We start from the raw sequence: 14000 nt of genomic DNA, 5'->3' as shown, positions 1-14000 counted from the left end.
AGCACATCACAGCATCCACACTGTAGACCCGTACTATGTTCTGGGTACTGTGCCATGGTCTAGGGACATGATGTTGGACATTGCTACCTTCAGAGGTACCTGTGGGTTCAGAATTAAAGAATAAATGTTTAAAAAAACAGGAAGTAGAAAATTATCTTGTAGTCAGAAAATGTATCCCATAAACTTAAACAACAAAGAAAAATCCTTGCCATTTATTGATGACCATAAAGAAGGTTGAAAATATTTAGAGTGAAGTGAATTCACTTTCTACAAATGTAAAAATTGAAGAAGAAAAGAAAAGTCACCCAGGAACAGTTCTAGAGAAACTTGACCAGCAAACATCACTGAAGCAGCAGGAGATTACTTTGGCATTCAACTGTGATGGACTGTGGATCCCTTCAGCTCTTCCCAAGAATGATTGATGGGGCTTTATCTCTGTCCTGAGGCCTGTAAGTGGTCTCAGCTGTTGGAAAGGAAGGCTGCCTCTCCAAGCAGGGATATGCTGCTTGCTGATGCTGGTTCTGTTCCTGTCCATTTGGAGCATTCCCATGGAATCTTTATTTCACCTCAGAGTAAAGTACTTGGACTTGCCAGTTATTCCAGCCTGTAAATTATAGCATGACAATGAACTTTATACCTTGAGCTCTTTAGGGCCTAAATATTTTAAATGCACAAAACTATTCCTCTGCCAATGAGTTTCAGAAAAATCACATGGGACTTAAAAGGCCAAAAATTGCCTTCCTTGTTCGCTGGTTGAGCTGTAGTGTCTCTGAAGCAGGAGGAATGGATTGTCCTGAAGGTTTGGGTAGGTCAGAGGACCACAGTAGAGGTACCTGCTGACTATCCTAAACTCCCTTCAGAGATTCAGGTTCTGACTTTAAACAAATATCTCTATTCAGTTGCCCTACCTCCAACTCCAGTCTCTTGCCTCATTTCTGCCTAACTTCTCCTCCTGAATCCTCTATACCACGGCTTGTGCCCTAAGCAAGCAAAAACTCTTGAGTCTTTCTTTCCCTCGAACTCCACTCCCGCCTAGCTGACTAATCACCGTTGACATTTTGGACCAATGATTTTTTGTTGTGAAGCTGTCCTGTGCATTATAGGATGTTGAGCAGCATCCCTTGTCACCACCCACTAGATGTCAGTAGCACCCCTTAGTTGTGACAATTAAAAAAAAGTCTCTGGACCAGTACTGTGTTGGGCCATGTTGGAGCCTGAGGCAAAAGGAAAAATCTGTACTCTGGGCACTAGTTCTTGAATGTTTTGTAAAATTCACCAGTGAAGCCATTTGGTCCTTGGCTTTTCTTTGTTGAGAGAATTTTGACTATCAATTCAATCTGCTTACTTCTTATTGGTTTGTTCAGATTTTCTTTCTTCTTGATTTAGTCTTAGTCGGATTTACATTTCTAGAATTTATTCATTTCTTCTAGGTTATCAAATTTATTGGCATACAATTGCTGATAGTAGTCTCTTATGACCCTTGTAATTTACTCAGTATAAGTTGTAATGTCTCTTCTTTCATTTTTTATTTTATTTGAGTATTCTCTCTTTTCTTAATTTAGCTGAAATTTGTCAATTTTGTTCCAAAATATTTCTTCCTTTCCATTTTGATATTTTCTTTGACTCATTGGTTATTTTTCCAGCTCTCTTACTGTTATTGATTTTTAGTTTCATACAATTGTGATTAGAAAAAAATACTTAGCGTGCTTTCAATCTTCTTAAATTTGCGAATATTTGTCTGGTGACCTATAGATGATCTATCCTGGAGGATTTTCCTTGTGGACTTGAGATGAATGTGTGTTCTGCTGTTGTTTGAGAAAATGTTTGTATATTTCTGTTAGGCATATTTGGTCTAAAGAATCATTCAAGTCTAACTTTTACCTGTTGATTTTCTATCTGGATGATCTATCTATTGTAGAAAGTGGGATATGAAGTCACCTACTGATACTGCATTGTTGTCTATGTTAACCTTCAGATCTGCTGATATTTACTTACTATATTTAGGTGCTCCAAACTTGAGTGCATATATATTTATAATTGTTACATCTTCCTGATAAGTAGGCCTCTTTAAGATTATATTATGACCTTATTTATCTCTCTTTTATGTTTTCAGCTTAAAGTCTATATATATATATATTTTTTTTTTGATTTAAGTATAGCTATCCTTACTCTCTTTTGGCTTCCACTTTCATGGAATATCTTTCTTCTTTCTTTCAATTTGAGCTTATGTGTGTCCATAATACTAAAGTGAGTCTCTGATAGGCAACATATAGTTGTGTCTCATTATTTAATCCATCCAGCACTCTATATCTTCTTTTTTCCTTTTTTATTTTTTATTGAAGAACAATTGACCTACAACATTATGCTAGTTCCAATTGTATAACATAATGATTTGACTTTTTTATACATTTTGAATTGGTTATTATGAGGTCTAGTAAGCATCTGTCACTATACAAAGTTTTTATAATATTATTGCCTATATTCTCTATGTTATACATTACATTGCTGTGACTTATTTATTTTATAACTGAAAGTTTGTACCTCTTAATCCCTTTCATCTATTTTGCCCAAACCTACAAACCACTCCCTTCTGGAGATCACCAGTTTGTTTTCTGTATCTATGAGGCTGTTGCTGTTTTGTTTTATTTGTCTTGTATTTTAGAATCCACATATGAGTAAAATCATATGGCATTTGTCTTTCCCTGTTTAACTTATTTCACTTAGCATACTACCCTCTAGGTTCACTCATGGTATCGCAAATGGCATTACTTCATTCTTTTTTATGGCTGAGTAATATTTCATTGTACAGATATATACTGCTTCTTCATATTCATTCATGTATCAAGGGACACTTAAGGTGATTCCATATCTTGGCTACAGTAAATAATGATGCAGTGAACATAAGGGTGTCTATATCTTTTTGTATTAGTGTCTTTATTTCTTTGGCTAAATATCTAGAAGTGGAAATGTAGGATCACGTGGTAGTTTTACTTTCTTTTTTTCCTGAGGAACCCCTATACTGTTTCCATAGTGGCTGCACCAATTTACACTCCTACCAACAGTGCATGAGAGTTCCCTTTTCTCCACATACTCCTAACATTTGTTCCCTTTCATCTTTTAGATAATAGCTGTCCTAACAGGCATGAGGTGATATTTCCCTGTGCTTTTTGATTTGCATATTCCTGATAATTAGTGATGTTTATCATCTTTTTTATGTGTCTGTTGCCCATCTGTTTCTTCCTTGGGGGAAAAAAAGTCTGTTCAGGGCCTGTGCCTATTTATTTATTTATTTATTTATTTATTTATTTATTTATTTATTTATATTTTTATATCAAGTGCGTGAATTATTTATATATTTTGTACATTAACTCCTTATCAGAGATACTGTTTGCAGCTATCTTCTCCTACTCATTAGGCCGCCTTTTCCTTTTGTTCATAATCTCCTTCACTGTCAAAGGCTTTTTGGTTTGATGTAGTCCTGTTTGTCCATTTTTGTTTTTGTTACCACTTCCTGAGGAGATAGATCCAAAAAACTGATAAGACCAATGACTTAGAGCATTCTACCTAGGTTTCCTTTTAACCGTTTTATGGTTTCTGGTCTTATATGTAGGCCTTTAATCCATTTTGAGTTTAATTTCATATACGATGTGGGAAAGCAGTCCCGTTTCATTCTTTTGAATGTAGCTTTCCAGTTTTTCCAATACCCTTTATTGTTGAGACTGTCTTTTCCGTAGTGTGTATTCTTAGCTCCTTTGTCATAAATTAATTGGCCACATAAGCATAGGTTTCTTTCTGGGTTTTCTATCCTGTTTCGTTGATTTATGTGCATGTTTTTATGCCGGTAACACACAGTTTTGATTACTATAGCTTTATAGAGTAGATTAAAATCAGGAATCATGATTCCTCTAGCTTTCCTCTTTCTTATGATGGCTCTTCAGGGTCTTTTGTGCTTACATACAAATGTTAGTAATATTTGTTTTAGTTCAGTAAAAAATGCAGTTGGTACTTTGATAGATACTGCTTTGAATCTGTAGACTGCTAGTATGAATGCTGTTAACAATATTAATTCTTTCAGTCCATCAGTATTAAATCTCTTTCCACTTATTTGTGTCATCTTCAATTCATTTCATCAATGTATTATAATATGCAGAGTACAGGTATTTCTCCTTTTGATTAAATTTATCCTAAATTATTTTGTTCTTTTTGATTGAATTGTAAATGGGATTGCTTTCTTATTTTCTCTTTCTGAGAGTTATTAGTGACTATAAATGCAACAGATTACTGTATATTTACTTTGTATACTGCAGTTTTACTGAATCCATGTTTTAGTTCTAATAGGTTTTTGGTGCAGTCTCTAGGGTTTTCTATTTATAGTATCATGTCATCTGCAAATAGTGACAATTTTACTTCTTCCTTTCCAATATGTTTGCCTTTTAGCTCTTTTTCTCATCTGATTACTGTGTCTAGGACTTAAAATTCCATGTTGAATAAAAGTAGCAAGAATGGGCATCTTGTCTTGTTTCTGATCTTGGAAAGATTTCAGCATTTTACCATTGAGTGTGATGTTAACTGTGGGTTTGTCAGATATAACTTTTATTATTTTGAAATATGTTCCCTCTATACACACTTTGTGGAAAGTTATTTTTTTAAAATCACAAACGGATATTAAATTTAGTCAAAACCTTTTTTATATCTATTAAGATAATCATATAAATTTTATTCTTTGTTTTGTTAACATGGTGGATCGTGTTGATTGATTTATGGATGTTGAGTCATTCTTGCATCCCTGGAATGAATTTTAATTGATCATGGTTTATAACCCTTTTAATATATTGGGTTTTTTTTTCTTTATGTGGGGACTAGGTATAAATCTCATTTTATGTTGTATTTTATATCTTAGTTGAGTTTGAAGACATTTTGATTTTTGGAGACACACCAAAATAAATAATGGCATTTGGTGTATGCAGTGTGACCTCTGGTGTTGTCCAGCCAGTTGGAACCTGGCCAGGGCTTTCCTCAGGGCCGCAGTGAGCCAGGTGTTCCCTCTAGGCTTCACCGAAGACCACATGCAGACAGAACTCTTCCCTCGGGGTCGCTGCCGCTTCCTCGGTGTGGCGGTGAGACACTGACATCCGTGGGACAGACCCCCAGCCCTGCTTTGGAGGGCGGCAAACCAGGAGTGGACTTAGCAGATCTGGGGACGCGTGGCAGGCGGCTTGAAGAACACGGGAGACACCCGGAGGATTCTCAGAAGGCTCGCGGATGTGTTTTCTCCAGCAAACTTTTATTAACCCGACTGTTTGAAAGAGCTAAAGCGCTTAGGTTTGCGGTGAGGACTCTTGAACTTCTTTTTCAATGAGCTGGACTGCTTCTTCCCGCGGTTGAGGACCAGTTCCCGGTCCACTTCCCCCTCTGCTCTGTCTCCAAGGGCCTTCTCTCTCAGGCACCTTGGCGTCTCATCCTCATTATGCGTCTGAAAGTCATTGGTGCTGTCCCCGTGCTCAGTCCCTGCCAGGTCCTTTTTGGTAAACAGCTCGGGTGGGTACAGGTCTGTCATGCTGTCGTCAGTGTCACTTGGGGCTGCGCCATCATCACTGGACAGGGGTTCCAAGAAGGCTTCTCTAGGGCGAGGTGGCCCGCCCCCATCCAGCTGGTCCTCCCTCCTCCTCCTTTTGTGCAGGAGGCAGGCGGGCACGTACTCCACACCCTGCTTCTGACACTCATATTTCTGCAGAGCCCCCGGGTACCGCCGGCCCTGGGTGTGCCCCAGCACGTGCTCGGGACTTGCTGATGTGCCGCAGGGTGAGTTTGCACAACAGCTGGTGCGGGTTCTTCGTGCTGGGCACTATGTGCGGCTCGAACTCCGCGTAGTCGAAGGCGGGGGAGGCGCGGATCAGCCGCCGGTACTTCTTGCCGCGGGTGTAGACCTGGAGCTCGGGGAGGCGGCAGGGCAGCTCGGGGCCCGTCGGAGCGCACCTGCGCGGGGCTCCAGGCGCAGGCTCCGGTGCTCGCGGGAAGGCCCGCACGTCCCGCGGCGGCTCGCCCATGGCTCCTCGGGCGCGGGGCTGGAAGCCGAGCCCCCTTTTAATATATTGTTGAATTCAGTTTGCTAAAATTTTGCTGAGGATTTTTGAATCTATGTCCATAAGGGGTGTTGACCTGTAATTTTCTCTTGTTATGATGTCCTTGTCTGGTTTTGGTATCAGGTTGATAGTGATTTCATAGAATGAGTTGGAAGCTTTTCTTGCACTTCAATTTTTGGAGTATTTTCAGAAAGATAGTTATTCTTTTTAAAATGTTTGATAGAATTCACCTGTGAAGATGTTTGAACTTGGATCTTATTTGTTGGGAGTTTTTTGATTAGATTCAATTTCATTACTAGTGATTCATCTCTTCATATTTTCTATTATTTTCTGATTCTGTCATGGGAGATTATATGTTTGTAGGAATTTATCCACTTCTGGGATGTTTAATTTGTTGGCATATAATTTTTTGTAGTGATCTTTTATGATTCTTGATTTTTGTGGTGTCAATTGTAACTTACGTTGTTCAAAAATGTATTGAGGAATAACTTATTTAATGTAAAATCTATTCATTTTAAGGGTCCATTTCAAAGACTTTTAGTAAATTTATCAAGATGTGCAACTACTGTCCTAATCTCATTCCATACATTTCTGGCACTTATATGGTTAATTCTCATACCCACCCCTGCCAACCACTGATCTACTTTCCATCTGTGGACGTTTCACAGAAAAGGAATCATACAGTGTGTAGTTTTTTGTGTCTGTTTCTTTCACCTGCAAAATACTGAGGTTCCTCCAACATCGCAGCGCCAGTCAGTACTTCAGTCCTTTCTACGGCTGAGCAACGTTCCAAGTACAGCTGTCCCAAGGTATCCACAGAGAGACACCAAAATCCATGGACACGCAAGTCCCTTGTACAAAACGGTGCAGTACTGTTGGTCCTCTGCATCTGCAGGTCATGCCCTGATGGACACTGTGGTGGTATCCACCTTATGAGTAACGCTGCTGTGAATGCCCATGTACCAGTCTTTGTGTGGAAAAATGATTTCAGTTCTCTTAGGTAGATGCCCAAGTGGAACAGGGGTCACGCAGCTGCTGTATTTTGCTTCTTGAAGGACTGCCATGCTGACCTGCACAGACACACGATTTTACATTCCACCAACAGGGAGGGTTCCCACCTGCCTACAACCTGCCAGCTCTTCCATCTGTCTGTCTTTCATGGCCATCCTGGAGGGTGTGAAGTGGTATCTTGTGGTTTTGACATGTGTTTTCCTAATGACTAACAACACTGAGCGTCTTCTCATGTCCTTTGTGGCTATTTGTATTTCTTCTTTGGAAAAATGTCTATTCAAATCCTTTGCCCACTTTTAAATTGGGTACTTTGCAAATTCTGGATTCTAGGCCCTTACCAGATGCATAATTTCCAAATATTTTCTTCCATTCTGTAGGCTGTCTTTTCATTCCCTCAATAGTGTCCCTTGATACACAAAAGATTTTAATTTTCAGGAAGTGCAATTTGCTCTTTCACTTGCTGCTTGTGGTTTAAGAAGCCACTGACAAATCCAAGGCCACGGAGACCTTCTCCCTTGTTTTCTTCTAAGACCTTTATAGTTTTAGCTCCAAAACTTAGGCCTCTTAACCACTTTGAGTTGACCTCTGTATACAGCCTAAGGTCCAGTTTCCGTCTTTGCTTGTGGAGATCACTGTCCAAGCACCTTTGGTCGAATAGACTGTTCTTTCCCGTCAAATGGTCCTTACACTCTTGACAGAAACAACTGACCAAAGACATACAGACTCTTATCTGGCCTCTCAGTTTCATCCTGGTGGTCTATGTCCACCCCGTGCCTGTTCTGGTTACTGGAGTTTCACAGGAAGTTCTGAACAAAGGAAGTGTGAGTCTTTCAACTCTGCTCTTTAACGAGATGGTGTTGGCTCTTTGGTCCCCTGGCAGTTCCACGTGAGTTTTAAGATCAGCTTTCCCATCTCTAGCTTTAGTAATACACAAACGGCTTCCTTTCTGAGAGAACACCAAATGGCGGATGAGCCTGTGCTGCGGGAGGGCCCGGAGGCCCCGAAGGCCCCGGGGGCCCTGGGATGGGAGGCCGCGGTGGCTTCCGCAGAGGTTTGGCAGCGGCGTCCGGGGCCGGGGCCACGGTCAGGGCCGCAGAGCTCGTGGAGGCAAGGCAGAGGACAAGGAGTGGCTCCCTGTCACCAAGCTGGGCCGCTTGGCGAAGGACATGAAGATCAAGTCCCTGGAGGAGATCTGTCTCTTCTCCTGCCCATCAAGGAATCTGAGATCGTTGACTTTTTCTTGGGGGCATCCCTGAAGGACGAGGTTTTGAAGATTATGCCTGTGCAAAAGCAGACCCGTGCTGGCCAGCGGACCCGGTTCAAGGCACCTGTCGCCACTGGAATTACAATGGACATGTCGGTTTGGGTGTTAAGTACTCCAAGGAGGTAGCCACAGCCATCTGGGGGGGGCCATCATCCTGGCCAAGCTCTCCATCGTCCCTGTGCAGAGGCTACTCGGGGAACAAGATTGGCAAGCCCCACACGTTCCTTGCAAGGTGACTGGCCGCTGTGGTTCTGTGCTGGTGCGCCTCATCCCTGCACCCAGGGGCACTGGCATTGTTTCAGCCCCGGTGCCCAAGAAGCTACTGATGATGGCTGGTATTGGTGACTGCTACAATTCTGCCAGGGGCTGCACTGCCACGCTGGGCAACTTCGCCACGGCCACCTTCCATGCCGTCTCCAAGACCTACAGCTATCTCACCCCGATCTTTGGAAAGAGACTGTGTTCACCAAGTCTCCCTGTCAGGAATTCACTGACCATCTCGTAAAGACCCACATCAGAGTTTCTGTGCAGAGGACCCAGGCTCCAGCTGTGGCCACCACGTAGTTTTATATGCAAAAAATAAAGTGAACGAAGCCTGCTAATTAATAATAATAATAATAATAATAATAATAATAATAATAATAATAATAATAAAAACGTTCTGCTCCTACACATCTCCTTCCAGCTTTATGTTGACGCCGTCTCAGGTTACATCTTTTTACATCATGTGCCTAACACAGACTTGTAATTATGGTTTTATGCACTTGTCCTGTGAAGCCTGGAGTGAGGACCACCAGCTTCCTTGCCAGGGCGTCCTTGCTGAGGCTCTCATCCAACTTGAGTGGACGCAAGTGGACCTTGAAAACAGAGGACCTGCCTTTGATGTCATGGGGGCCAACATAAATCTGGTGGTCAAACTGGCCAGGTCACGTCAGGGCCGTGTCGAGAACATTGGGCCGGTTGGTGCCGGCCAGCACCACGACATTGGTGGTTGAGTTGAACCCATCCATCTCCACCAGCATCTGGTTCAGGGTTTTCTCCTGCTCGCTCTGGCCTCAAAGGGCCTGTGGCCTCGTTTCCTGCCACTTGTATCAATTTCATCAATGAATAAGATACAATGAATAAGGTACAGTTTTTTCAGGCCATCGCATACATGTCACAAACCCGAGCTGGCCCAATGCACAGGAACACTTCCAGGAACTGTGACCCATTCACAGTGATGACAGGCACGCTGGCCTCCCCCAGTCACCTTGGCAAGAAGAGTTTTGCCAGCACCAGGAGGACCTGTGAGCATGGCTCCCTTTGGAATTTTGGCTCCAAGGTCCTGATACTGCTTGGGATTCTTCAGGAACTTCACAAACTCCATGATCTCCAACTTGGCCTCTTAGCAACTGGCCATGTCTGCAAACCACACACAGATGTTGTTCCTGACAACCCTGGCTGTGGTCTCACCAACACTGAAGAGGCTCCCTCCACGCCCAGCCCCCATCGGCCCCTCCTCAGGGTACAGAGGAGGATGCCCACCAGGAGAATGGTGGGCACCAGACTTCGCAAGAAAGAGCTCGGATGATGTCCCAGGAGTAAACTGGTCATGACTTCCAGCCAGTCCACCAGACCTCTCGCCAGGTGATACCGCACCAAGTGCTTCCAGCTGACTTCTTTCCCAGCATCTCAAAAATAGGAGTAGAAAAATTCCATGGCAACACCTGCCCCTAAAACGGCCAGACTGCGGACAGCATTGTCATCCCAGGGCACCTCTCCTGGGGCTTTAAAAATTGAGACAGAAATCTCCATGTTTTTACAAATTAAAACCATTGCTTGGAGTCTCTGAATCAGTTGCTCCAAAACAGCAGAAAAGCTGCACAAAGTCTGAACTTGGGGTGACTGCTTCCTTGGGAGGATGACAGACTGCTGGGACTGGTTCTCAAGACACACACACCCTCTGCATCCATTTCCACCAGGCAAAGTCACCCCATTTCCCTCCTCTCTTGCCTCCATTTGCTCCAGGCCCAGCATCCTTCAGTTCACTGGCTCCTGCCAGGAGGTTCTGAGAGCCCTCAAGCCTGGCCTGGCCGTCCTGCCGCCTTGTGGGCCACCGCGCATCGCCACAGCACGGCGAGTGGCCTGGCCACCGCCCTGCCGCCCTGCCGCCCTGCCGCCCGCTGCCAGCCATGGCGACATCCCCACCCCTGACCTCGCGCCGCTCGGGCCAATTGTAACTTTTAAATTTTTAATTCTGATATTATTTGTTTGGCCTCTGTTTCTCTCTCTCTCTCTTTTTTCTTTGATGCATCTGGCTAAAAGTTTATAAATTTTATCTACATTTTCAAGGAACGAGCTCTTAGTTTCATTGATCTTCCCTATGGTTTTTTAGTATATATTTCATTTAATTCCACTCTGATTTTTATTACTATTTTTCTTCTTATAACTTTGGCTTTGTTTTTCCTTTTTTTCTATGTCTTTAAGTTTAGATTGCTTATTCAAGATTTTTCTTGCTTCCTGGGGTAAACCTGTATCACTGTAAACTTCCCTTTTCAAACTGCTTCGTTGTGTCCCATAGCTTTTCAAATGTTGCCGTTCCATTTTCATTTTTCTCAAGGTATTGTGTTATTTCCTCTTTGCTTCGTTCATTGGTCCATTGGTACTTTAGAAGCATGTGTTCTCCACTTGTTTGTGTCTTTTCCAGTTTTCCACTCATTAATGCTTTCTAATTTCACACTGTTATTGTCGGAAAAGGTGCCTGGTGTGATGTCAGTCTTCTTAAATTTATTGAGACTTGTTTTATGACTGAACATGTGATGTACCCGATAGAATGGTCCATGTGCACTTGAAAAATGGTATATTCTGCTGTTTTGATTAAATCTTCTGTATATATCAAGTGCATCTGATCTCACTTATCATTTAAGGTCAGTGTTTCCTTATTGACTTATTTCTGAATGATCCATTCATTGATGTAGGTAGGGTGTTATTATTGTATTGCTGTTTGTCCCTTTATTTCTGTTACTGTTCGCTTATATATTTAAGTGATTCTGTGTTTGGTGCATTAAGTGTTCACAAGTGTTACGTCCTCTTGTTGACTGACCCCTTTATTATGATGTAGTGCCCTTCGCTGTCTCTCATTGCTGTCTTTGTTTTCAAGTCTGTTTTGTCTGATACAAGCATTGCTATGCTTTCTTTTCATTTCCATTTGTATAGAATATATTTTTTCAACCCTGTCACTTCTGGTCTGTATGTTTCCTTAGATCTAAAGTGCATCTTTTATAGGGTGCATACATATGGGTCTTATTTCCTTATCTATTCAGCCGCTCTATGCCTTTTGATTGGCGCACTCAGTCCATTTACACTACAGAAGTTATTGATAGCATGCACTTAATTGTCATTTTGTTAATTGATTCCTGGTTGTTTTTTCAGTTCTTGTCTGTTCCTTTATTTGTTTGTTCTCTTCTCCTGTGATTTGATGACTTTCTTTAGTATTGTATTTGTCTTTCTCTTTGTGTGTGTGTGTGTGTGTGTGTGTGTATCTGCTACAGGTTTTTGGATCCAAAAAAATAGTGCTACAATTTATGTCAAATAGTGTATTGCTTATGTTCTCTTCTATGAGCGCTGTGGTTTCAGGTCTTATATTCAGGTATTTAATCCATTTGGGGTTTATTTTTATGTGCGGTGTGAGGAAATGTCATTTCACTCTTTCACATGTAACTGTCAGTCTTCTCAGCACCACTTATTGAAGATTCTGTCTTTTCTCTTGTGTATTCTCTCTGGGCCTTCAAGGTCTCTTCTGATTAATCAGTTCATAGCCTTATGGGGATTCCTTTGTATGAGAGACTGTTTTTTTCTCTTACTGCTTTTAAAATTCTCTTTCTATCTTTGAAGTTTGACAGTTATTTTATACTATAGCTTGACAAAGAAAATTTTGGATTGAAAATTTTGAGTGGCCTATTAGTTTCATAAATTTAGATATCAAATCCCACCCCCCCACCACTAGGTTTAGAAAATTCTCAGCCATTATTCCTTTATATAAGCTTTCGACCCTTTTCTCTTTCTCTTCTCTTTCTTGGAATTCCGTGATAGACTCACTATTTTTCTTACTGGTTCCCTGTAAGTCCCATAGAATTTCTTTATTCTTTTTCCTTTTTTTTTTTTTTTTTAATTTTGCTCCACTGACTGTACAATTTCAGTTGATTTCTTCCAGGTCACCAACCCTTCCTTTTGCTTGGTAGTTTGCTATTGTAGTGCTCTAACAAATTCTTAAGTACTGTTACTATTTCTTTAGCTTCAAAATTTCTGCTTTGTGTGTTTTTGTTGTTGTTGTTTTCCTTCTCTTTGTTGAACTTTTAATTTTGTTCTTGTATCACTTTCCTGATATTGTTATGTTGTTTTTCTGTGTTCTCTTGTAGCTCATATTTAGAACACTTATTTTGAATTCTTTGTCAAGCAATTCCATTTTTCTGAGGCCAGTTACTGGATATTTACTGTATTCTTTTGTGATGTTTCCCTTTTCTTCATGATCCTATAAACTTGTGTAGGTGACTATGCGTTTGAAGCAGCAGTCAAATGTTTCAAGCTTTATAGATTGACTTTGATCTGCAGGTAGGAATACAATGAATCATGCTGTTATCATGGGTCTAGTGGAGCAGGCCATCAAGTGTCGGGGTTTGGGCTGCACAACTGCAAGGCCTTGGCTGGCTGCTGTTGTGGCTCCTGCTTCCAGCAGGGCTTGGGCGGAGGGAGCAGGGAGGGACGCAGGTGGCTAGTGCCTGCAAATGCATATACTTCTGTGGGGCAAAAGCTGGTGAAATCATGGTGGCTGAGCTGGCTGTTAGCTTCTTCAGAGGTGAAGTCTGCTGTATTTGTGTGCAAGGTAAGTCACTGTTAACTGTGGTCACCCCCACTGCATGGCTGTTATTGATAGTCCCTCATTTTCCTCTTTGTTCCTAGTTATCTCTATGTCTCAGCTTTGCCAGTCTCGGTTGGGTGACACAAAAGTGTGACTTTCTTGCAGTGTCTCAGTTGGGGAGTGGGATAAAATAAAATAGGTAAAATAAAATTGTCTTCCTTCTCTTCTTGTACTGTTATTTTTTGTTGTCCTTGTTATTGTACCACTGAGTTGTTAAAGTTTGTTAAGTGAACACTGGACCTTCCACAGAGCTGTTGTAGTTTGTGGATCGCTGTCCAGCTGTTGACCTTTGTGGCAGAGGGGAGGTTGATTTCCCCTGTGTCAACATCTTGAAATATCACCTTGATGAGTGCTGTTGATAATGGAAGCTATGAATGTGCGGGTGCAGGGGGTATATGTGAAATCACTGTGTATTCTCAATTTTTTTAGTAACCCTAACCCTGCTATGAAAATATAAAGTTTTCAAAAATATGGGAAAATACTGATGAGAACAATTAAAGAGGATCGAGGTAATGATATATTACTTGTTAGTGCATTGGAAAACTCAATTTAGTTAAGACATAAACTCTTCTTAAACTGATCTTTATATTCAATAAGATCATATTCAAAATTCCATTCAGTATTTTTGTAAAAATAGGCAACTTTATTTTTAATTGTGTATTAGAAAGAAAGGACCAAAATAGTTCACCTTTAAATATATTCCATTCCACTAATTAAAAAATAATTTGGAAAGGAGGGAGAAATA

The 14000-nt window shown here is 41.4% G+C and overlaps 3 pseudogenes; 1 reads left to right on the top strand and 2 right to left on the bottom strand.

Annotated features, from left to right (window-relative positions):
* Positions 1 to 5287: 5287 nt before the first annotated feature.
* On the bottom strand, positions 5288 to 6047 carry LOC140685811 (surfeit locus protein 2-like; annotated as a pseudogene).
* A 2198-nt stretch (positions 6048 to 8245) lies between these two features.
* Positions 8246 to 8922, top strand: LOC102540815 (small ribosomal subunit protein uS5 pseudogene; annotated as a pseudogene).
* A 167-nt stretch (positions 8923 to 9089) lies between these two features.
* LOC140685810 (mitochondrial inner membrane m-AAA protease component AFG3L1-like) lies at positions 9090 to 10531 on the bottom strand (annotated as a pseudogene).
* Between the last annotated feature and the right edge of the window lie 3469 nt (positions 10532 to 14000).

The sequence above is a fragment of the Vicugna pacos genome, chromosome 15, assembly GCF_048564905.1.
Source record: "Vicugna pacos chromosome 15, VicPac4, whole genome shotgun sequence".
Lineage (NCBI taxonomy): Eukaryota > Metazoa > Chordata > Mammalia > Artiodactyla > Camelidae > Vicugna > Vicugna pacos.
The sequence above is the reverse complement of the archived record's forward strand: the minus strand, read 5'-3'. Positions and strand labels throughout refer to the sequence as shown.